Genomic DNA, 26,607 nt, shown 5'->3' on the forward strand with positions numbered 1-26,607 from the left:
GTTAATGGATACAGCAAAGTCACCGTCCCATGCAGAATCAAAATAGACACAATCATCTTCCATTGTATCTATAAACAGAGTCCCGTACTTCCCTTGACTAATAAGTTCTTCGTTGGAAACTGGATTTTTCCCACTAGCCATATCCTCGAATTCCTTGCAGCGCCCATGGTATGTTTCTGAAGGTGGATGGACAATCTTGATCCCTTCGCACTCACAGTGAAAGCAGCGGCCTTTTCTCAAACCAAAACAAAAGAGATCATGTCAACTTAACATGTATATTACTGCAATACTAATGAGTAATTATAACAATAAAAAAGCATCAACTGCACAAATGTTCATATTAGGACATGACAGTACGCAACCATCCGTCAGTCATATAGGAATCTCTGATTTGTGCAGGATCAAGAACCACTTAGGACAGAGGGCATGTATGCATAATACATTAATCATTAAGAGTGGCATATAGCATTGCATATGGCATACTATTGAAGTAGCAAGAATGAGGTCATGAGGGTAATCAGTCAGTATTTCTATCTGTATTCCCTTGGGGATGCAGAGCAACAGGCAGGACCATTGCTGTTGCTCCTTTGATAGGGAGATACCTAATATGACATGATGATAGCCAGAACATCACTTAGTGTTGACCGGTATGCATCCAAATTTTCGCATCCTTGCACATTTCAGATACGGCGCAACACGTGTCAGACATACTTCCAAGAATCCTCTTAACGAATCAGCCAGGAGGATACAAGGAATTGGGCTGGAGCAGTTCAGCAACAGCCAGGTTTGTGAGCAATGCGAAGAATCAGGAAGAGGTGGATGGTAAGAGGCGAAGGAGATATGAGAATGGAGATTGCACATCAAACAGCCTCCTGCACCTTGAGTAGCTTGAGGTGATTTTGCTTTCCTGCATCTCATTCCTAGCTAAGCATCTGACTGCAGTGATCACAACAAACTGGAAAGATCCCTGTTTAGATTAGAGAGGATGGCAAAAGGGCCAGGAGGTGATGGTAAATTGGCAATTGGCTGGGCAATTAGAACACAAGCTATGTTGGTGGTAATGATACCCGTGACCAAGACAAATCAACAATCATGTAACTACATTATACAAATAATATGGCAGACTGGTTTTTTTTTCTGGTAAAAAGGTGTAATCTATTTTTTCATCATCACTATAATAAACTTAACATGTGAACTCCCTGAAAATACACCAAGTCAGATGTCAAAAAACTTTATCCTACATATATGGGTCATTTGTCAACATAAGTTGCGACAATATGTTCACAACAAATTCCTTCACAGCATCCATCAAACTGATTCTAGTATGATTATGGGCAACAAGATTCACATACTGTGGAATAAGTATGGATTGTCTAGGTATTTATCACCGATCTTTGGATGCTAATCAGGGACATAACAAGCAAAATTTCTAGTAGATTCTATGATTTGTCAAATACATTTTTTCTGATTTTATTTATTCTGTAGCAGGTAAGCATCCTTTCAAAGGATTATGATAAATAAACTACTCCCTCTGATCCCTTTTAGTTGACTCGGATTTAGTATAAAGCTGTACTAAATTCGAGTCAATTAAAAGGGATCGGAAGGAGTACTAAGTAGCCATGTGAGGAAGAATGATATATCTAGATATGAATTTAAGAGAGAGCATACCAGCATCTTTTGATGGCTCTAATATAGGGCAACACAAAGATGCCACGTCTTCATCAATGTTGCTACACTCAATGAAGAAGAGTGTGGGAACTGCATCAGCATCAGCAATCTGCAAACCTTTTCGTTTTGCCAAGATGTTCATGTGAGAAAATGGGTATTTGTAGTCGCCTGGGATGTAGCATATACCATGCTCAGGTATTTCAGCGTTTACATCACAGATAACATGAAGTTCATATTCCTGTCCCTATATTTAGATAAGGACAAAATCAGCAGAGGTATTATCAGAGGTACTGCTAAGAGAAGATGTAACAGGACCAAAAAAATAAACTCACCACTCGTTGTGCATATCTGAGCAATGCAGCTTTAACCCTTTTGACAATTGCACTGTGGAAAGCCTTAAATTTCATACGTTTGCCTGCGATAGTATTGGAGGCGTGCATGTTCAAACCTGGAACCAGCTTCGGAAATTTACTAGGCGGAAACTTTTGTGATAAAGTTTCAGATATGGTACAAACATCACTGGAGGAGAGCATCCGATTAACCTTAAGCGTTGAATGCAGGGTTCCTCCCATGACCGGCATTACCCTTGTTGCAAATTCTACAAATGCAGTAGGGCTGGGATGACATGCTGCAAGAGAGGCAGCATCATAGGCCTCGGAGTGAGAAAAGGGGAAGGCCTGATCATGACCATCTTCTTTTGCCCTCACAATGGCCCTATCAAGCTGGGCATTGCTGATAAGCAGGTACCTCATAGCTTGATATGTAGAAAAGGAAGGAAAGAGGGAACACATGTAGGCAACAAGACCCTCAAGGGAGAGGCACTCGATGCGCGCAAGCCTCTTCGTGGAGATCATTTCGACCTCAAACTCTCGCTCAGCAGGAAACACGGTGTCATACCAAATGGTGTTGAGGATTATGTTGGTGACAGGATCAAAAGGCCCGTAGCAGTGACCAGCCTTGAGGAGGCCGCGGTGGTGGAGCGAACACAACTCGTGCCTTGGAATGCGGGAAATCGCATCGAGGTACAGCACATGGATTTTATCCAGGAGCAATAGCTTGAGAGAATAATCCAGCCCCACAGCTGGAACGACTGCGGTCTTCCTCCTTTCGCTGCAGCGTTGCATCCTTGAGATGGCACGCTGCATAATAGACGTCTGTGGGCCGTCGTCCATCATAATATCATCCTTGGTTAAGGTGAATAGCTCGGAGAGCCTGTTTATAGTGGAATGGTCGATGCAGCCCTTTGTCGGCAGAAGGTTGGAGACCTCGTTCACATGGGAAGCCAGCAAAAGCGATCTAGACACAAATGTTGGGACGAACCCGGGATGCATTGCGGAGGAGATGGCAGCACAGCCGAGAGCGATCTTGGCCGTCATGTCGTGGATGGTGAAGGTGTGTGTGGAATAATAATCCTCCTGGATGAGATGCACGGCAACTAGAAGGTCTGCCTTGGACAGACGCAGGTAGCGCAGGGCGTCCTGGATGGTGAGGTAGCGGAAATAGGAGGTGAGGAATGTGGCGAGACCGCGGATTGACCGTACCGCGATGCCAGCGGCCTGGAGTGCGGTGCTACTCCCCGAGCGATTGGGCGCCATGGAGAAGTCTTTGCTTGACTCTATGATCTCGGAGATGGTCTTGCACCTGGCCCGTCGGTTCTCCGCTTCGTTGGTGCTCTTCTTGGTGCTGCCGGTGGCCCGTGGTGGCCTCTGCTTCCTCTTCTTCCCCTTGCCTAGCTCGTGCGCGACGGTGTTGGAGATGATGTTGGACACAGGGTCGAGGAAGCCGAAGCAGAAGCCGGCCTCGAGGAGGCTCGGGATCAGCTCCGGCGGGAGTCGATCGAGCGCTTTCTTGTAGTAACCGTGGATGTGATCCATCGCGACGGACTTGTTGTGTTGGATGCCTTCCGGTCTTCGATCCATGTGGTCGAGACCATCGGTAATCATACGGCGGACGCGGCGCTCGCCGGCCATTGCCCCTTCTCCTTCTCTTTCTCTTTGTCTCTGGCGCGGTTCAGATTGGGAAGGAGCAGAAGCAGGACGTCTAGGGTTTACCAGACTCTATCCTTTTTCTTTTTGAGCTAATTACACCTAGGACGCGTCTGGTTCAGAAACGGTAACGTAAAACATAATCAGATTACACCGGCGCCGTTCGGTGATGATACTACCTCCGTTCGGCTTGGGCATCTCCAAAGGGTTCCATGCAAACGAAACAAAAGTAACTCCTTGATGATTAGCACAACATATACGAATAAGAGGGCTCATAGATATCTTATGAGATTGAATCTTCCTCCCACTTGCTCACAATTCACCCACGCAGAGTCAATGATCTACTTGTAGAACCGCTCAGCCAGAACTTCCACCATCAGGCAACACAAAATCGGAACTACTTTTACACACAATATATCCATCAGCACCAGGCATTACATACCAGCCTGTTTGCTGTAAATTTGCTTCCAAAATTTGTCAGAAGATGTGCAATTAAATTGATGTTACGTCATAATTTGCACTGATTATATTAATCTGAAGATAAAAACTTCAGCCTGCAGTGCTGGTAAAGTTGAAGCTAGTATGTACAGGTAGTCCTGGATGCAATAATTTTTTTAGATCAATAGAGATGAGGGTGGCTTCAAACAGACCTGCTAGCGAATTCCTCCAAAAAGCCAGCCTTTGGATCGATCGGGTGTACTCCTAGTAGCAATCACCAGTATCGTACTAATTGCTCAATAAAAAGCAAAGTGAGCAGGTAGCCTTCCCTTGAGCTGAAGTAATTCGCGGCGTTAAGCCCAGCAATGCAAAGCCGCTACTGCATCAGGACGCAACAGACCCCGCGCGCATAAGAATAGCCTTGAGGGCAGCCTCCTAGTTTCCCCAGGCGAGGAGCAGGTCGAGGGGCAGGGGCCGCCGTCAAGGAGGACAACTCGACCAGGTCTCCCGGCCTGTCTCCCGCGGCAGCATGGCACCGGTCGTGGAGCAGGTCAGGACAGTAGAACTATGGCTCTGAGGCGGGTCGGCACTCGTGGGCCGGATGGAGCCACTTCGGAAATCGGCCGGATGCTTTGCCGGAATACGATGGGAAGGCCCGGCGGCGCCACCACTGGAGCCACATCGCAAGGGCCTCGGGCTCGGGGATTTGGGGAAGAACCCTACTCTGCGCTGGCGGCGAGGAATCGTGCGGAGGAGGGAGATGGCCAAGGCGAGAGGAGCGTGCGTCCGCGTGGCATTTGTGGAAAAGATGGAGGGTCGGGGACGGGATGGATTTGGTGATGGATCCATTCAAGGACGGTGAGCGACGCAGTTGGGCTAAGCCGAGGGGAGGCAACAATAAGAACGAATCGTTATTTTTTTTTTGACTACGCCGTGGCAGGGTATGTAATTTAGATGAAAATCAGAGGCAATAACAAACAAACCAACAAGAAGCTCTTTTTTTTTTTTTGAAGCTCTTTTGCTATTATTAGGTATAGATATCTCATCAGTAACTCATAGAAATAGATTTAGTGCAGACAATTGCTTTTCAGATGCACAAAAGCCTCATTTCTTCGAAGGTGGTGTTTTGGGTCATAGGAGCATATAAAAATTAATAATTTTTTTTAAAATGTTAAAAATTTCTGAAATAAATTTTTTGGTGCGCATCGTGACATTCTATGTTCATTCTATGTTCGTACACAAGTTTTCGTGGAGAAACAACATTTTATGTGGCATGTACAAAAAAGACAAAAAATATCCCGTACGTAGTCGTGTTGGAGCATAAAAATATATCTTTTTTACACGAGACACAATTTTTTTTCTAGAAACTTGTGTACGAACATAAAATATTTTAGATATACATGCAAAATTTTATTTTAGAATTTTTTGACACTTCAAAATGTGTTTTCACACAACAGGTGCATATGCACCCTGAGCCGAAGTGGATTTCCCCATTTCTTCACCTCTGGTTTTTAAAATGCTTGTGCTTCAGTGGTTCACTTGGGGTGCAGGACTACAAATATCACTGTTTTCCTGCTATTACAACACCTTCATCAGTGCTTTTACACAAACACCATATTAGTCAGTGTCTCTGATGTACACAGTAGCCTTTACCTAATGTTGCTAAAGTTACAGTACTCCCTCCGATCCATATTACTTGATGCTAACATAGATATATCGATACATCTATGTTAGCATCAAGTAATATGCCTCGGAGGAAGTATTTACAAGCTTATTCAACTATGTTTCACCATTAGTAAGTTCAATTAATTTGATAAAGTACGATGGATTTACGTTCATCATAATTCTTTCACTTGCGTAGTATGATTACAGTCAGGATTCTGCTGGTATAAGTATGACAAGCTTTCGAGGCTTTTACCTTTCAGAAATTCTGTTACTTCTTCCTCATGGTACATAGGGCGCATCTTTCAGTACATTTTATTTTTTGTAATTCTTGGGTTTCATTGAACAGTGAAATTTAGGTACTTATGTAGTAAAATTAATTTCCCCTGCTGGCTTTCCTTTTCTCCATACGTATTGAAGGATGAAAAAAAAGTTTTGTATGATCCACTACTTTTCTACTTACACAAAAAAAGGGGGCTAAATCATTCTATTCTCTGTGCTTGTTTGTATGGTCAGTATCTAAAAACTGAATATCTGAGACCTTCACAATATAATAGTGATAATAGAATTGTTATTTGTAATTCATTGAGACGCTGCTATAATTTTATCAAATTAGGGCGCATATATACAAAAGGTTCAATAAGTGCTGGCATACCATTTTACGTTGGGCAACGGAAGTCTTATGCATAGTTATATTTTTATGAGTTGATATCATTGTTCGTATTTTCTAGAAGATTCTATTTTTTCGTTGAGATGGACGGGCGCAACGCACGCTACAATGCTCTAGTAAACAGCTATAGTCCATTGAATTGACCAAAATAAACGGCTATGGTTTATTTGAGGGTACCACAAAAGGCCTCATATAATAATAGCAACACATAATGAGAGTAGGGAACAGGTAACCCAAACTAAAAGCATTCACCGAACAGCTTGGGCAGTTAACATCAAGACTTGGATTATGTCGCACAACTGAATTATCAGTAACTGCCGTCCTTGCTAGTCAGACCTCTTCTTCCTCTTCACCAATTTCCATGATTGACACAACTTCGTTTTGTCCAATAGAAGCCACTTCTTCATCGTCAATTTCCATGATTGACACTTTATCCTTCTGTCCAATAACAACCCTGCCACACAAATATGATCTGATTTTCGAGATTGACATCATATATAGGAAATGCGAACAAACTGTACAGAAGTTTGAAGAAAGGGCAACAATGATTGGTTTGTTGGTTACTATTTAGCTTAAGTTCTATGATTGCTTCGACCTGCGGGACACGCAGCGAATCTTTGATCTTAGGCAGCCAAAAGATTCAATAGAAAGGACAATAAAAGATACCTTCGTGAACCCGCCAAACAGAGGAGACCCCGAACCGGTCCACCGCCACAAAAATTAATGGTTCTTTTTAGCCTGCGCGCGAATACAAATATCACAGGTAAGAAGCTAGGTACAAAATAGGGGCTAATATTTTATTTTACTATATAATGATAACAATATAAATTAGTTGTTGTTCATGTGCAACAAGCCAACAACTGGGCTGTTTAATGTGTTAAAGGGAAATGGCATATAATGAGCTGATGATTACCTGAAATCAGTGGAGCTCCACAGTTGAACAGTACCATGTTTTGAACCTGTAACTAGATACGGACGACCTGGAAGAGAAATGGCCGAAATAACCGGAGACATGATAGCTTCCATTGTATGGATGCATTCCTTTTTCTGCAAGTCCCATATCTAATTTGATGGACAGAAACAAAGAATTAGCTATTAGCATTAGTAACGCTAACTACATGCACACGTACTTACCGTATGAATTTTGATTAGCTAGTGTAGTGTGTTCGATCACTATAGAACAAATAGGTACCTTGGCAGTACAATCATCAGAGCCAGTGATCAGATACTGGCCATCATCTCTTGTGAAAAATTCAAGGCAGTTCACGTCGCCCAAATGCCCAGACATTGTATAGTTGGATCGGCGAGAAGCAAGGCTCCAAACCTGGACATCAAACATACACTTAAGGATTGAGTTAAGTTCTACTACGTAGAAAAAAAAATCTTCCTAAGTAATATGGAGTTTTAGTTTGATCGGATTAAGGAAACCCTGCTGGCCAGACCTCTACTACACATTGCCCTGAGACACTCGCAAAACAGTTAGCGTCGTCTGGATTAAATGCTACTTGATGTGCAGCAACGAAAAAATTGTGTATGCAATCCCAGCCCTTGTTCCATTTCCAGAGTTTCATCGATGTTGATAACATATACTGCTCAGTTGGATGTACGGCTAGTGATCTGAGAGTGCAATGATCATTTTCTTTGATACTCCATTTTCTTTTAATTTGTGTCATACGGGTGCAGTTGTACACATGGATGAAACCGTCAGATGTCGCAGCAACAATCCATTTCTCCCGTGCAACAACTTTAATTGAAGAAACTGCGGCAGGAGTAGTGATCAATTAATAAATTATCAGTATCTTCGTGTATATATGAAGAAAGAAGCATAATTAGATAGAGAAGTGTCGAAAATGATGCCTGGTCGCTCGGAGACTTTAAACGTATGTGTTGATCCCTGCAAGTAATTAGAAATGATTTTGTTACTTCAGTATGCAATCAAACGAATAAAGAACTCAAAATAAAAATATTTCCTCTATCCAATAAAGGATATCTTAACTTTGTCTAAATTTAGATGTAACATGAGTTAAGACTTTGTTTATTGAACGGAGTAAGTATAACTTTTGTGCTATCTTATAACCATACATACATAAACTGGACCGTAAGCTAATATTGGTTGGTTGATCTAAGTGGAAAAAACAAAATGATGAGGACATCCCTACTTCACCACTACCTCCGTCATTGATAAATGAAGATGAACCTGCTGTGAAGCTCAAGTCCAATGAAGTTCGGATTGGACCAATTACAAGGGCTCGTGCGAAGCTACTTAAACAACAGGTGAACTTGTTTCTAAACGGTACTTTGATTGATGAGAACTTTATACTGCCTAAGTCCTATTACTTACGTATCATCAGGTATCAAGAGGAGATGAGCGTCGCACGAGGAGTAGAGGAGCAGCTGGACATGAAGACGGACGTCAAGATGGCCGTGAAGCTGGACATGGAGCTGGACAAGAAGATATCTCATGGACGCGCGAGAGAGGAGCGGGAGGCATGCGCGAGAGGAGAAGACGACGTCCAGGCCGGTCCAGAACCCGGTCAGACCGGCCACCAGACCGGCCAGCCCGGTCCCTGGCCCGCTCGACCGGTCGCCAACCGGATGAGATTTATCGTACCGGGCAAAAACCGGAAAGTTGCGAAGTTTCCGGTTGCCGCCCGGTTGACCGGACCCCAGACCGGCCGACCCGGTCCCTGGCCCGGTTGACCGGATTCCAGACCGGATTTGTCCGAGTCTGTCTCGACCAGATCTATTCTGGGTCGGTTATTGTTCTATCTTTTCGACCAGAACTCGTCCCGGACACCTATATAAGTGCCCAGGACGCCCCTAGCTGCTTTAGACCACGTTTAAGATAAACCCTAGTTCATAGTTGTTTGCTAAGCAAAACTATTGTTCCCCAACTCTCCAATTCGTTGCGATCTGGAGTTTTATGCTACTAAAAGTTTGTGTGATCTCGTTGTTCCATTGGGGATTAGAAGATTGCAATCTACCGCTTCGTGGTCGGCGGCTACGTGCGCAAGTGTGTGGAGTTGCGAATATCTTGCAGGGTTGAGAGCTGTTGCGTTGGCATCAGGAATCAATCGAGAGACTTCATCGGCGTCATACAAGTTATCCTCCTCATCATCATCGATTCCATCCGCTGCTACCATCGTGTATTCATCACCACCCGTCGCTTACTGAGAAGATCGGGCAACCCCATATCATCTTGGTATCAGATTTCCAGTTTTCCTCGGTAAGCCATCCACAATCCACCCCATAGTTGAGTTGTGAGTGTTTCCTATCCAGAAAAAGCCATAAAAAGTTAGGGTTAGGGTTTGCCATAGCCTTAGATTGCACTAATTTCGAGTTTTAGTTGCTTTTCGTAGTTGTTTTTGCGTCTCTTTTCTTTCTATCTAGTATTTTAGGGTTTGAGTTTACTCTATCATCTTGTGTTACTATATCTAGTGGTGTCAGTTTTGTTACTCCGAGTCCACATAGCGTACAGTGTGCTTGTTCCCAACCATAGACACAGCCTATCGATATAAAGTGACTAGGAACTTCCCCAGAAGAGACTAGTTTTACCGCTCGACAGGCTGCTCGTTAGGTTATCGGTGCTTTGCATTTTTTCTGTTGGCCGTGTTATCAAGGAGTTGTGTCATATATCAAAAAAAAAAAAAAATTGAAAAGAAGCAAAAAGAGCTACATAGCTGCGTGTGTTATACAAAAAAGAAAAATCCAAAAAGAAAAGTGAAGTGCTAGTTGAATCAAGTGAAGGCCTAAGTTTACTTTACTGCACCCGTAGTTGAGCAATCTTGTGCCTGTCTCATTGAGCTTTGCTAGCGTCTCTCTCGTGCATTGCAACCTTTCCCACATATAGTTGCATTGCCCCATTATATCGCCTTGTGTGAGTATCATTGGTTGTCTACGGTCAGCGCTAGAGCTTGTTATTGGTGCAAATAGGTAGCCCACCTACAGCCCCACATATATCCTGCTTTGTCGTGTGATTTGTTATTATACCCTTGATATTCGCTTCGTTACATCCGTGCACTAGTCCGTCAATCCAAGTTGGTAAGCAATACTAATTCACTTTGGAGCGGTAAGATTTACCTTTCTTATCAGTTTTGAGTGAGTTGTGAGCGTACCACCAAAGATTTTTGTTTAGTGCACTAACCTACTAATCATGTCTACTGAGGATGTTGATGTGATGCAGAAGAAGGATCCAACAACGACAGTTACTTGGCTGGAGTATGAGGCACTACGTGATCACCTACAACGTGAAATCCGTGTTGCCAATGACGCGTTGGACAAGGATATTCAGAGTGTACACTTGAAGGTCGATGAGGCTACTACAGCGGTTAATACCGTTCAAACATCGGTGACGACTCTTCAAGCATCTATACAAGCTTTGACAAACGCCGTTGGAGAAATACGTACAATGGTGCAACCACAACAACCACCGCATGATGACGATGGCAGTGTGCAGGGCGACAATGCTGAAGCTGCTAATGCTCAAGGGCGTGGTATGGGTCGTGGTATTGGCCGTGGTGTTGGTGATTTCCGTGGTCGTGGTTTTGTCCCCGTCGGAGCCCAACGTGTTCCCCAACAACAAGACGATGGTTTGGGTAAGTCCAAGTTCTCAATTCCCAGATTTGAAGGAGGTACTGATGTTGAAGAATATCTTACATGGGAGCTGAAGATTGAGAGATTATGGCGTTTACATCCTGACTATACCGAAGATAGGAAGATCAAGCTTGCTTCCTCTGAATTTGATGGCTATGCATTGCGTTGGTGGGATGGACTTGTGAGTGCTCGAGAAGAAGATAGTGAGCTGCCTATTATCACATGGCGTGCTATGAAGGCGGCAATGAGAGCTCGTTTTGTGCCTACCAATTACTTGCGTTCCGTCTTTAACAAGTTGACCTAATTGAAGCAAGGTGTGTTGACGGTTGATGCTTACTACATGGAGATGGAGATGCTTATGCAACGTGCCCGTGTCCGTGAGTCTCTTGGGATGACACTACAGCGTTTTCTGAATGGTCTGCGGTTTAATATCAAGGGCATTGTGCGTCACCACAGCTATGCTACTATGAATGAGCTACTACATCATGCAAGAGAAGCTGAGTCACAGTTGGCCGAAGAACTGCAAATGAAGGGCCGTACTACAGGCGCTGGGCGCTACACACCCCGCGCGCCGCCCTCCATGGTGCCATCATCGCGCCCTGCGGATGTCCCTACTTCGTCTAGCAAGCCGGTCTCCAATGTGTCTAACACAAAGAAGCCCGTCCCTGTAGCAAGTGGGACTAGTTCTAATATGTCGACAGCACGCAACCGTGATATGGTTTGTCATACATGTGGTGGCAAGGGTCACTTCAAGAAGGATTGTCCTAACCGCAAAGTTATGATCATTAATGAGGACAATGAGTATGAAACTGGAGATGATGTTGATCCAAATGCTCCAGATGAGGATGATTATGATAGCGATGGTTATGGTGCTTTTCCTTCTGAAGCTCAAACTATTGTTGTCTCGCAGCGTGTTCTTAATGTGCAGATCAAGTGCATCTACACAGCGCTGTAATTTGTTCCAAACAAAGGCACTAGTTGGTCCTGATAAAGCTTGCAAGGTTATTATTGATGGCGGAAGTTGTCGCAATTTAGCAAGCAAAGAGTTATGTGCCAAGCTGAAACTGAAGTATCTACCGCACCCACATCCATATTATATTCAGTGGTTGAGCAATAATGGTGAGATGAAGGTGAGCCACATGGTGCGTGTTGATTTTGAGATTGGGCCGTATAAGGATTCCATTGACTTCGATGTGGTTCCTATGAAGGTTTGCCATCTACTGTTGGGCCGGCCATGGCTCTATGACCGTTCTGTGCAACACAATGGCCGCGCCAATACATATCACTTGGAGTTGAAGGGCAAGAAAATTAACTTACAGCCTATGTCACCGCAGCAAATTGTCAATGAGTCTCGTCAGAAGATTGAAGTAAACTTGGAGGATGCATCCATAGATAGGCGAGAGAATTGTAATGCCGTGAGTGATATAATGAAAAGTGAGAGAGTGAATTCCTTAGTTTCATTAGCCACCAAACAAGACATGAGAGAATTTTGTGAGGATCCTACAGCCATGCCTATTGTGTTCATGTACAAGGGTACGGTTTTGGTTTCTAACGACATGACCCCTCTTCCTCTTGGTAATGTTTTGCAGGAATTCAGCGACGTGTTTCCGGACGAGGTACCCGCCGGACTTCCACCATTGCGAGGTATTGAGCATCAAATTGACTTGATCCCCGGAGCATCGCTGCCCAATAGGGCGCCATATAGAACGAATCCCGAAGAGACGAAGGAGATACAGAAGCAAGTACAAGCGCTACTCGACAAAGGTTATATCCGCATAAGCATTAGTCCTTGTGTTGTTCCTGTTATTCTTGTTCCTAAGAAAGATGGTACATGGCGTATGTGCGTAGATTGTAGAGCGATAAACAATATTACTATTCGATATCGTCATCCTATTCCCCGTTTAGAGGATATGCTAGATGAATTGAGTGGTGCTGCTGTTTTCACTAAAATTGATTTGCGTAGTGGTTATCATCAAATTAGGATGAAAGAAGGGGATGAGTGGAAAACAGCCTTTAAAACAAAATTTGGTTTATATGAGTGGTTAGTAATGCCTTTTGGTTTGACTAATGCACCTAGCACTTTCATGAGACTGATGAACCATGTTTTACGTGATTTTATTGGCAAGTTTGTGGTTGTGTATTTTGATGACATATTAATTTACAGCCACAATGAATCTGATCATATTATACATATTCGACATGTTTTGCAAGTGTTGCGTGATAGTAAACTCTATGGTAATCTTGAGAAGTGCACATTTTGCAAAGATAAGGTCATATTTCTGGGTTATGTTGTCTCTAAGGATGGAGTAGAAGTAGATGTGTCTAAAATTGAAGCTATTCAAAATTGTTCTACTCCCATGAATGTGAGTCAAGTTAGAAGTTTTCATGGTCTAGCTGGGTTTTATCGCCGTTTTGTGCCCAATTTTTCTACTATTGCTGCAGCTTTGAATGAATTGACTAAAAATGGTGTTGCATTTGAGTGGGGCGTTGCCCAAGATCATGCTTTTGATGAACTGAAACGATTGTTAACTTCTGCACCGTTGCTTGCACTTTCTAATTTCAATAAGCAATTTGAGATTGAATGTGATGCTAGTGGTATTGGAATTGGTGGTGTGTTGATGCAAGAGGGTCGCCCAATTGCATATTTTTCTGAGAAACTTTTTGGTGCTAAGTTGAACTATCCAATATATGATAAAGAATTGTATGCTTTAATTAGAGTTCTTGAGGTTTGGCAACATTATTTGTGGCCAAAAGAATTTATCATACATTCTGATCATGAAGCTTTGAAATATCTGAAAGCCCAATCTACTTTGCATAGGCGTCTTGCTAAGTGGGTTGAGTTCATTGAGTCTTTTCCGTACATTATTAAGCATAAGAAGGGAAAAGATAATATTGTTGCTGATGCTCTATCTAGGAAGACTATGTTGTTAACTCATCTTGATGTTAAAATTCCTGGATTAGAGGTGTTATGTGATTTATATGCGACTGATCATGATTTTGCTGAACCATACCGCTTGTGTGTTATTGGTAAAGCATGGGAAAAATATCACATACACGATGGGTTCTTGTTTAGAGCTAACAAACTATGTGTTCCAGAATCGTCTGTGCGTTTGCTCTTATTGCAGGAATCACATGCTGGAGGTTTGATGGGTCACTTTGGGCGTGAGAAGACGCTACTCATGCTCGCTGATCACTTTTATTGGCCAAAGATGAGGCGGGACGTGGACAGATATGTGAAGAGGTGCATTACTTGCAACAAGTCCAAGTCCAAGCTGAAGCCTCACGGTTTGTATACTCCGTTACCGGCACCTACTACACCATGGGAGGATATAAGTATGGATTTTGTGTTGGGTTTGCCGCGTACTAAAAGAGGCCATGATTCTATATTTGTGGTAGTGGATAGATTTTCTAAAATGTCACACTTTATTGCCTGCCACAAAAGCGACGATGCGTCGCATATTGCTAACCTGTTTTTCAGGGAGATTGTTCGATTACATGGAGTCCCGAAGACTATTGTTTCTGATCGTGATGTGAAGTTCATGAGCTACTTCTGGAAGACACTTTGGGGAAAGCTGGGGACAAAGCTACTGTTCAGTACTACTTATCATCCCCAAACTGATGGTCAAACTGAGGTGGTGAATCGAACCTTGTCACAACTGTTGAGATCCATGATCAAGAAGAACCTGAAGGAGTGGGAAGAGTGTTTGCCGCATGTGGAGTTTGCTTACAACAGGGCGGTACATTCTACCACAGAGCTGTGTCCTTTTGAGGTGGTGTATGGTTTCAAACTCATTACTCCACTTGACATGTTGCCTTTGCCCATACATGAGAGAGTTAATATGGAGGCATCCAAGAGGGCAGATTTTGTGCGTAAGATCCATGTGAAGACTAAAGAGTTGATCGAGAAGAAAGGCAAGAGAAATGCTGCAAGGATGAACAAGAAGCGCAAAGAGATGTTGTTCAAGCCTGGTGATATGGTCTGGGTACATTTTCGCAAGGATAGGTTCCCGAAGCTGCGGAAGTCTAAGTTGAAGCCTCGTGGTGCTGGTCCTTACAAAGTGCTTGCCAAGATCAATGATAATGCATACTCGATAGATCTTCCAGTTGATGAGTTTGGTGTCGAGGTCTTTCAATGTTGCTGATTTGACACCATATGACGGAGAAGACCTTGGAGCGTCGAGGTCGACGCCTTTTGAAGGGGGGGAGATGATGAGGACATCCCTACTTCACCACTACCTCCGTCATTGATAAATGAAGATGAACCTGCTGTGAAGCTCAAGTCCAATGAAGTTCGGATTGGACCAATTACAAGGGCTCGTGCGAAGCTACTTAAACAACAGGTGAACTTGTTTCTAAACGGTACTTTGATTGATGAGAACTTTATACTGCCTAAGTCCTATTACTTATGTATCATCAGGTATCAAGAGGAGACGAGCGTCGCACGAGGAGTAGAGGAGCAGCTGGACATGAAGACGGACGTCAAGATGGCCGTGAAGCTAGACATGGAGCTGGACAAGAAGATATCTCATGGACGCGCGAGGGAGGAGCGGGAGGCATGCGCGAGAGGAGAAGACGACGTCCAGGCCGGTCCAGAACCCGGTCAGACCGGCCACCAGACCGGCCAGCCCGGTCCCTGGCCCGGTCGACCGGTCGCCAACCGGCCGCCAACCGGATGAGATTTATCGTACCGGGCAAAAACCGGAAAGTTGCGAAGTTTCCGGTTGCCGCCCGGTTGACGGACCCCAGACCGGCCGACCCGGTCCCTGGCCCGGTTGACCGGATTCCAGACCGGATTTGTCCGAGTCTGTCTCGACCAGATCTATTCTGGGTCGGTTATTCTTCTATCTTTTCGACCAGAACTCGTCCCGGAAACCTATATAAGTGCCCAGGACGCCCCCTAGCTGCTTTAGACCACGTTTAAGATAAACCCTAGTTCATAGTTGTTTGCTAAGCAAAACTATTGTTTCCCAACTCTCCAATTCGTTACGATCTGGAGTTTTATGCTATTGTGTGATCTGCTGTTCCATTGGGGATTAGAAGATTGCAATCTACCGCTTCGTGGTCGGCGGCTACGTGCGCAAGTGTGTGGAGTTGCGAATATCTTGCAGGGTTGAGAGCTGTTGCGTTGGCATCAGGAATCAATCGAGAGACTTCGTCGACGTCATACAAGTTATCCTCCTCATCATCATCGATTCCATCCGCTGCTACCATCGTGTATTCATCACCACCCGTCGCTTACTGAGAAGATCGGGCAACCCCATATCACAAAATGTTTAGTTCTTGCAAAAAAAAAAAAACACTAAGGAAATTCATTCTTCAAACTAACGTTTGATATTAAAGAACTACGATGGCACTGTCATGTACTAGTATATTTTAGGCAACTATATATTACTTAAACAGAGGAATCCTTCTAGAAGAAATTCGATACGTGCCAGATAGATATATTTAATGGCCGTTGATCTGTTGCGCACTGTCTAGGTTTCCTCTTGCTGTGATGCAGAGAACACAACCTGACATAAATTGTGAAGTAACAATCTGAATATTTAATAGTCAAATACCACTCTGAAAATTGAATAGTACGTCTGATAGCAACATGAAAAGATGGAGTTCAGTAGCTTTCACCAAAGAACTGCAAATTGACACCAGAACCAAACCTTCCTTTTGCATCCGGCACCACACTTAATAAAGCAATGACTTCTCCCCATCTAGCAAATGATACTACAAACTTGGGCCGCTGGCTGCTACTGTTACGACTTACGATCCGCAATTCCTCCCTCGCCGGGGCACCACCGCAGCGCAGTCCCTCGCCATCTTCTCGATGGGCTATCTCCATTCTCTCTCAGACGAGGGCAGCCAGAAAGCGGGCAGTCGGCGGCGGTGGACGCGGCTGACCGCAACGGCAGCCTCGGGCCGAGTCGCGGGCGCCCAAAGAGGGGGCGGTTAGCGGCAGCGGATGCGCGGCCCACCGGCTAGGGCCAGCCTCGGGCTAGGGCTCGGATGGCCGGGCCGTCGACATTGTAGCTCTTCTGCCTCGTACAGGCGGCGTCGGTGGTTGCTACAAACGGCATCGGCGCATGCTACAAGGCCAACTCCTATTTGCCTCAAGGGGCCGCGGAGGAGCTTGCTACATACAGCGGGGGCGGTGTTTGCTACAAGCAAGGGGCGGCAGTGTTTCTACGCGCAGCGGCGGCCTGTGCTACCAGCGGCGGTGATGTTTGCTAAACGCAGCGTCCGCCGGTGCTACAGACGACATCGGAGGCCGACGTCATTTCGCTGCAAGCGGCAACGGCGTTTGCTATACGCAGCGTCGTCCGGTGCTACAAATGGTGGCGGCGTTTGCTACACGCAGTGTCGGCCGGTGCTACAAGCGGCAACGGCGTTTGCTACACGCAGCGTCAGCGGAGTTTGCTAAACGCAGCGTCGGCCGGCGCTGCAAGCGACGTCGGAGGCCGCCGGCGATGCTACATTTGGCCAGCGGTGGTGCTACGAAAGGCTGGTGGCGGTGCTACAAAAGGATGGTGGCGGTGCTACATTTGGCAAGCGGCGATGCTACCTGAGGCGTGCGGCGGTGCAACCAGCGTGGTCAACGCCGTCAAGGTCTCTCACCAGAGGCAACCGAGAGGGGCGGTGGGGACGGGGTGGTAGGAATTGCAGTGTGGGATTTTCGATCCCTTTTTGCGTGCTTTTTTTTCCATCATGGGGCAGTTCGTGGAGGATGATGCGGGAAACAGGAAAAAGGTTGTGGACACGTGTCAATCGGTGGAGGTGGGGGATCGGGAGTTCCGACCCTCCGGGGGACACTCAGCACTACCCAAACAATAAACACGGACGGAATCACTTAAACACTTCGTACTTTATTATTAGCTATATAGATATAGATATGAAATATTTAAATTATAATTTTTTTGTCCCTCCATAGCAACTGAATGTGTGTTCAGGTAATATACTGTAAACAATAGACCTCATCTGTAGTAGTGACACGACCATCTCACACAATGTATGCAATATCTACCATCATGTAAGCGATGCCGAGTAATAGCCAAGAGAATGCGTCGAGAATGCATGAACTTGCCTGTGTCCCATAGTTCCATGTGCGAACTTGCCCATTCGCATGACCAGTTATAATCCTGTGTGACAATAATAAATTAATCATATGGTGTGATGACATATTCACCCGAATAAAAGAAATTTTCCGTTATGACTATTATGATATGCACTCACCATTGCTCTGTCGGATGTGCATCTAAAGAACATAGCTCCTCGTCTGAATTGTTCATGGATGTGATCTAATCAAATGAAACTCTAGTCAACATTATGAACACACTACCTCAAAGTTCGAAAATGTATGCAAGAGAAAAGAAAACCTGTACCTGCATTCTTGGTTGGATCAATGCCGGCTACATAGTGCATAGTACCATCAACAAAATATAATGTATTAATAAAAAGGATACATCAATCTGTCAGTGTACAACATATCTACCCGCTTACAACTGGCAATACAATGATTCGCTTAGAGAAAGGATATCCAGTGTGATTTTAAACAATTAAATCAGAAAAATCAATACTACAACTAAGATCCGGTGCTAGTGCTGATAACATCTTATAATTATAAAACACATGGACAAACACAAAATTACGCTCCATCATCATAGAACCCAAAATAAGAAGAGATTGCTTGTGGCTTAAGGTCATTATCTTTCATATATTGTTAATTAGGAGATCAACCGTGTTGCAGCATCCCAAGGGGCTTTGTTAACCCAGACACCCCAAAGGGCCCTGTCTTCTGGGACATTGACACTCATGACCAACCTAGGTCATCAAACTACCTATGTTATCGAAGAGGAAGAGGCCACACTGAGTCCTCTAGCGCACAATCGATGAACGTCATGCTATCGGCTGACAGATCGCTCACCCAAGAGCACAACAACAGATGACAAACCTCAAAAAAGCCTCCATGGCCACCAAAATGGTTTAATTGGTTCCAATCACAATTGTAATTGGTATAATTGCTGGACCTTCTCCACAAGCACACCACCACTGGCCAAGAACTAGCCACGGCCAAAATGTAAGAATAGGAGAATAGGAATCATAGACATTAAAGAACTGGACGCAAGCACACCACCACCAAACAAGAACTAGGCACGACCAAAATGTGTAAGAATAATAGAATATGATGAACCAACCGGCAGGTACCCAGTATACCGTTCTACTAATGAATGTTGCTCTCAGGTCAGTGGAGGAAAATGAGTTCTAACCGGAGATAGTTCATTGCCCGCCAAGGCATAGCTTCACGACTATATAAAAGGAGGATCCCCAACCTGAAAATGATTGACATTGCACAAACACCATGGAAGCCACAGAGGCCTAAGTTCTTTGACAATTACTCATTGAAACAACCCCTTGTACTAGGACATAATCTACCTGCAATCTGTAGGACTAGGGGTCATGATCCCAAGATAGGACATAATCTACCTGCAATCTGTGTACAAACTACTCGTTGACTCTCACCTATCTTCTTTCTTTTGTTCATCCACATTATCAGACAGTAAGTAGTAGAATTACAGTTTGTCACTCTGTGCTCTTACATGATTAGCATACCTATAAAGAGAATTTGGCTAGAGTCATAATCCTTATATCCAACCTATCTAATACATCAATTAGCATTTTTTCACGGTTGTCTTGTTTGGGTGTCCAAAGTGCTTGGGACAAAGGCTTTAATGTTAACGTTATCTTGTTTGGCATGCAATCTTGGAGACGTGCAGTACAACATGTTAGCTTTGCCTAGGATCAAACGTGCGATCTTGTGGCAAATCAATGGGTCCAGTGGCAACACAGCTCGCTGTATACACGCAACGCAACTTCTCATATACGATTTCGCTGGAACTTCAACCAGGACGGAAACACAAGGAAGGCATTTCGGTTATCCGTTTTAAGCTCACACGACCAGACCACACACAACGAACACAACAACAAAATAGATCGCCATAGGCACGTGTCGTGCCTTGTAAATTTTCTTTATTGCTTTTCGTTTTTCTTGTGATTACAATAGACCGCATGCCCTAGCTTATATAGACATAGCTGCCGACCCTTGGCCTGACTCATACTCAGACACACCTACTACGTATCCTAGTACGACTCAAGTAGACACCGACTAGTACTCTCACTTGTATGCAGCTAACTAGGAAATAACTAGCTAGATGATTACAACACGGGCGCCATATGGAATGCAAGCCGACCCATATTTGGAAGCTGAAAAACCAAACCGACTCTGAAGTAATTTTGATCACCTAACACAACAAAAGAAGGTTCTAGATAGGACTACATATACAGTGGAATCCCGAAGGGTAGGGAAATTCCTAGGAGGGGTAGAGGGCAACCAAAGTTGGCATGGGAGGGCGGTAAAATGGACATGAGAAATTGCAATATACCAAGAAATTCGGCTCCTAATAGGACTGCATAGAATTAGCAATTCATGTGTCAGAATTGTAGTTTAGTCGTACTTTATTTACTCTTTCCAGTCTTTCTCTTTCAGGTTTCCATAAATTTCGGTTGGTTTTCAGATCTAGCCTACTCGGATTGTTTCGGACAAAGCCATTGATGTTAATGTTATGCAAATAGTGTTTGGAAATGCAATTTTAGAGCCGTCCATGACAGCAAAAAATGTCTCTGGGTTCCCTTAAATCAGGGTAAAACAAAAAGAGATAAAAGGGCACACCAACTTACTATGAATTTTCCCGCCAAAAAATGTAAGCTTTGAATTCATAGTGGTAAATATAATAAATTAGAGCAGAGAAATGGTGTCTTCCTACTTTTTACCTCGGAGTTTGTCTCTCTTGATTGGCGCACATGATAATCCCCTTTTAGTAATACTGCCACCTCATGCACACCCTTCCCCATCTCTTTGGCTTCCTCAAAAAAGTCACGACACTCCTCTTGGTTCATGAATAGTGTAGCATAATTATTCCCTGATGTACTGCTCTGTACGATGGGTTCAAACTTTGATTTCATTACTCTAGAAAGCTCCTCTTTTGTTGTCGACACAATCAAAGTGTAAGCGGATCTGCAGGGCACAATGCCGTATAGCGGCAGCTTTGGCAAGGCCTCAATGCTACTCGATCTCCTGTCCGTAAGCCTAAATGCAACACATTCAAATGTCTTGTTTGTCAGGTGCAGTGACCATAATATATACTCGGGTTCACAGGGGAAGCCAATCAGATTCAGCACTACATCAAGTAGCTTGCTTCTGCTGCAGCTGCTGCTGCCAGACGTATTCTGCATGTATGAGAAGTTGCAAAACTTTAAACCTAGCTAAATTTATAAGAAATCTAGCCAGCTTATCAAACGATTTATATTTAATTACACATATATGTACCTCGGAAGTTGTGTCAATCGCTGGTGCCCTCATAAAATTATATGTACTTGAAAGTGGTTCACCATAATCATCCATTGTTCGCTCCAAGTTATTCACATTATTATCGATATTCATAATTGCAACTGTGCTTTCTTTTCCAATCACAATACTAACAGAGAAAGATATCGAAATAAGTACACTTTATATATTTAATTCAGTGAAACAGAAGGAATGAACAAACACATGACAATAAAAGTTATCGGCTACATACCTTCCCAACAAATATGCAAGACTGTGGACGTCACCACCGACACATCCAATATTGAAAATTCTCTCAAGCCTGGGCGAGTGCAAATTTATCCTATATATGAGCCAGGAATTATTAATTAAATAAATCATCAATAAGTCAATCAGCTAGTGAAATACATGACAACAATTAATATATAAGTAGAACTACTTTCAGATTACCTGGACTTGACAGTCCTATACAAAGAAATACATCCATCTTTCGAACCTGTAACTAGAATATGAAGTATGGGCAGGTACACAACAGACATAACCGGGGACAACGTTTCCAGTGTACGTACACATTTCATTTTCTGCATGTCCAATATCTGATTTGACAAAAAAGAAAGCATGCATTACTACACCACAGTAACAAGAATGTATGGGTTTTTTCCAATCAGATTGGTTGCCAGACCTTAGCAGTCTTATCATCAGAGGCGGTAACCAAGTATTCCTGACCATCACACCTGAAGAACTCCAGGCAGTTCACTATGTCTGAATGCTCAGAGAAAGTGTACCTGGATGTGGGAGAATTAAGACTCCAAACCTGCACACCATGCATATATAGAAAATCAAGCAAAATCAAGGTTAGTGGAAAAAATTGTTAGTTTGAGAGAATTCGAGAACAGATAAATACCTTTACACTGTGATCCTCTGAAGCACTAGCAATGGCGTCGTTTTCGTTAAACACAACCCTTAGTATAGTATCAGAGTGTTCTTCATCAAATGTTTGGATGCACTCCCATCCCTTTTCCCAGTCCCAAAGTTTCATTTCTCTATAATGCGATGACAACAAATACGGCCTGGTTGGATGAACAGCCAGTGAATGGACGCTTCCAGAACTTCTGAAACTCGTGATCTTCCTCATTTTTGTTTCCCGGTACTCATAAACATGGATGAGATCACTATCCGTCCCAGCCACAAACCATGGCTTTTGTGTAATAAATTTAATGCATGTGACTGTAATGAGTGTGATAAATTTTATTAGTATGCGGGGGGTAATGATCGATAGAAGAATGAACATACAAGTCAGAGGATGCATGCCTTTTGCATCTGAGATTTTAAGCGAATCAACCATTTTCTGCCAGTATATGTTGAGAAAAGTTTGCTTAGTCAGTTGCCAAAGCGCAGTAGTTTAAAACGACATTAAACTAATGAGAGGATGCAGTCACTTGCCTGTGTCTGATAGTTCCAAATGCGAACATGCCCAAGTTCTTCCCCTGTTATTATCCTGCAAAAAAATTAAGGGATGAATCGCAAAGTACATCCCATATCAACAAAAAAGGCCACTCACGTGACTGGCAACAAAAGAAAGACTTGAATGAAGAACTATTAGATGAATATATATATATATTCTTCACTAGTCAGGCACTGAGATTGTACAACCTAGCCAGAATGATAGGACACACATGATCCAATGACCAAATGCGGTAACATGAATATTCAAAACAATGGATATTTCGAGCATCCACGCAACAAAACAAAAAGGTGAAATTGAATCATCCTCCTTAATTAATTAGTACATATGTACATGCATATAGAGTTTTGTTTTGTTTATAAAGAACAACTCACACACCATTGCTCGCCATGGTTTGTGTCCAAGGAATGCATGCTCCGTGGTGGGCGATGTGTGCTTAACATCTGGGAACCACATCAGGGATTTACTGCACACCCACATCACAAATCCGAAAAACAGGTGCAAGGTAATATAAAATCATACCTTGATTTCGGGCATGTTTGGCTGCCAAATTGAATGATGACCATGGATTCACCAGACATACAAACCAAAAGTATCGTACATACAAGTGAGAACAAGGAGAATAAAGCAGCAGAGTATTTAGTTATCCATATTAGTTACTACGTAGTAGTATGCTGTAGGTGTACTAGATTTCCTAAGTACTAAATTGTATGGCTAGCTTTGACCAGTAATTGCTTTTGTTTTTCTATAACAACATTTGCTTTGCTAATACATAGATGATGTGACTTGAAATTGATGACACTAGATTCGTCTTCAAAACTATATTTTTATCACTCCGTAAGATTTATATCAAGTACTAAGGAAGTAATTATTGGTCAAAGGTACGTCCTAGCGAAACAAAATGAACCCTACATTTGGAAAGGAATTGTTTAGTAATTAATAGCTTATATACCTGTGATGATGTTATGATCTCTTGTGGCAGAGTAAAAACAGCTTTCAACCTCACCACCTGCACCTGCAGGTTCATCCCCATATTGTCATCGACTTTCTCAATGAAATATTCATCCGGCTGGCTTTGGAACATATCGATATGTTCATCATCCCCCAATGTAATGCACTCAAGGATCAGATCATTTGTGTTAGGGAGATACACATGATGTGATTCCGCTGTCACAACAAGAGTGTAAGTGGATCTCCGTGGCACAATTCCGTATATTGGTAGCCTTACAAAGCAATCATTGTAGTGCTGCTCGTTGTTGTCCATAATTAGCCTAAATGCCATGTGTTCATTTTTGTTGTTTAATAACTTCAATGAGCACGGGATCAACTTGTTTAATTCGAAGGGGAAGCATAGCTCCAATGGGTGAACACTAAGCATCTCCACGGGTGCAGCTCCTGGGATTAACTGCAACACAACAACTTGTAAATAATACTAACATATCTTTGAGGGAAATGAAAGGTAAAATATGTGTGTGTACGGTTATATAGATATATATACCTCGGCACTTTCCGTTTCAACAAGTCTCTCAATTATGTGCTCCATAGAATGTGGTCTCTTTGTTGGGTTGAATTCAATGCACTCCATCCCAATGTCAGCACATACTTTTATTTGTTCCCACACGTCCTGTGATATTCCATCCCTATTACTCCAAATTTCAAGTACCTATAAATGTAAATATTAGGTATGAAATGGATCAGTAACATCCCCTTATGTATAAATTAAAGTAAGCACGCTATATAAACAACTTCACGCAATTTATATTGACATGTAAACCACAACGATGTTCAAACAACTTACACCAAACAAATGAAACAACTTCTCCAAGAAAGTAAAGTGCATTTGCGGTGTTTCTACTCAAACCTAGCTCCATGAAAATTGTAAATACATACCTTTATTACTGTGGAAACAAAAGGTACAGTGGTTCCAGTAAATACGAATAACTTATATAAATATAGTTTTCGGATGGCTTTTTTAGTTTGCTTTCCTTTTACCTTTTAGTAGAGTGTTGTTGAGACCAATATTATGTTAATTTTCTTTCAGGAATTAATAGGGAAGGATAGCTAGAGAAGGATCAGGACCAAGACGATATCAGTATCTAAAAACAATGGACCATTGTACGTCTCAAGAGAAATTACGCTCATTTTTCTGTTTAGCTACCACTTTAGTTTGTTATACTGGCTTCTACAATAGTGAATTTTGTTTTCTTAATATGTTAGCTTCTTTTGCAGCTGATATGTGCAATTTACAATGATAGCCTATTTTTTTCTTCAGAATTTTTTTCCATAATGGGCGCTTTATTACTCAAATAATATTACACCCGGCCTCTGCATAACTAGGATGCACACAGCCGTATAGATCCATTTATTACACACCGAACAAAAACGGAATGATTGGATACAGAGGTATTGGTGTAAATTCTTATTTTCACAAACCGACTCTATCTCTTGGAGTAGAGTTATAAAAATACTTACATTCGCAATGTCTTGATACCCCTTATATCCAGTCAGTATCTCCAGGATTATAACGCCAAGACTATACAAGTCAAACTTGTGCGTGATCACATGACTAGCGAATTCAGGTGCTAAGTATCCTCTGCATGAAAATATTTGTGATCAATTAATATGCACCGGGAGTGAGATATAATTAATAGCAAACAGACTAAACAATGATTCAGATATATTTTATTAGCATTTTAGGGAACTCACAATGTTCCAGCCATCTTTGTAGCCATGATCCTGGTTTGCTCTTCCTGGAAACACCTCGAGAGACCAAAATCAGTAATCTTTGCTACCATATTTCTATCCAGCAGTATGTTTCCGGGCTTCAAGTCTAAGTGCACAATATTTGTTTGGTGGAGATATAATAACCCCTCGCAGATGCCTTTAATTATTGTGTACCGAGTTCTCCATTCAAGTCCACACGATGGATCTGCAATTGGAAGATGACAAAGGCACAGGTTTAGTACTTGAGGTACTTCACATCCTTAATTTTAACGCAGTGTCAAACCAGATCCTAACATGAAGAATACTTTCCTGTTATGTACTCATGAAGACTTCCCTCAGATAAATATTCAAAGCAGAGCAATCTTTCTTGTTGATCTGCCAACACAAATTTTCCGTGGTACTTAAGCGCATGCCCTTGTGTGTCAGCACAATAGCCGAGAAACCGTACTATATTTCTGTGTTTTGTCTTCATGAGACATTCAACCTCTCGAATGAACTCGGTCTCGTACATGAACGTATTAACCAGCCTCTTTACAGCAACAACCACATTTTCAAGATTTCCCTGCAATTAATGCGTGAAGAAACATGAGTGTACATTTCGATTCAAATTAACCACAATTTTATCACATAGAGTCAGAAGAGTAAGAGAGTTTAAGTTTCTTTGTGGGGAACAGTGAGAGAGTTTAGTTTAACCGTACCTTATAAACAACCGCAAATCCACCTCTGCCAATTTCCATCTCATCAGAGAAATTGTTTGTGATTCCTGCCAGAAGTGAGAATGGAAGGGGCATGGGCTCCACGTCTCCATCAAGTATCATGCGCTCAAAGTCGCTTTCTGTAATAGTCATACTATCTTGGAAATTGATTAGCACTCCAATTATATACCACGGCACCTTGTCCTAGCTTGAAGAAACAAGAGAACAAGACAGTACATGTGAGGACATGATTTTTTTAGATGATGGAATCTTATATTGATTAATTCAGACGTATATACTGAAGAGAAATCTCGGGTCTACAAACAGAAAAAATGGTT

The 26,607-nt window shown here is 42.9% G+C and overlaps 1 pseudogene; it reads right to left on the minus strand.

Annotated features, from left to right (window-relative positions):
- Positions 1–6,753: 6,753 nt before the first annotated feature.
- Positions 6,754–26,422, minus strand: LOC124657282 (annotated as a pseudogene).
- Between the last annotated feature and the right edge of the window lie 185 nt (positions 26,423–26,607).

The sequence above is a fragment of the Lolium rigidum genome, chromosome 5, assembly GCF_022539505.1.
Source record: "Lolium rigidum isolate FL_2022 chromosome 5, APGP_CSIRO_Lrig_0.1, whole genome shotgun sequence".
Classification (NCBI taxonomy): Eukaryota; Viridiplantae; Streptophyta; class Magnoliopsida; order Poales; family Poaceae; genus Lolium; species Lolium rigidum.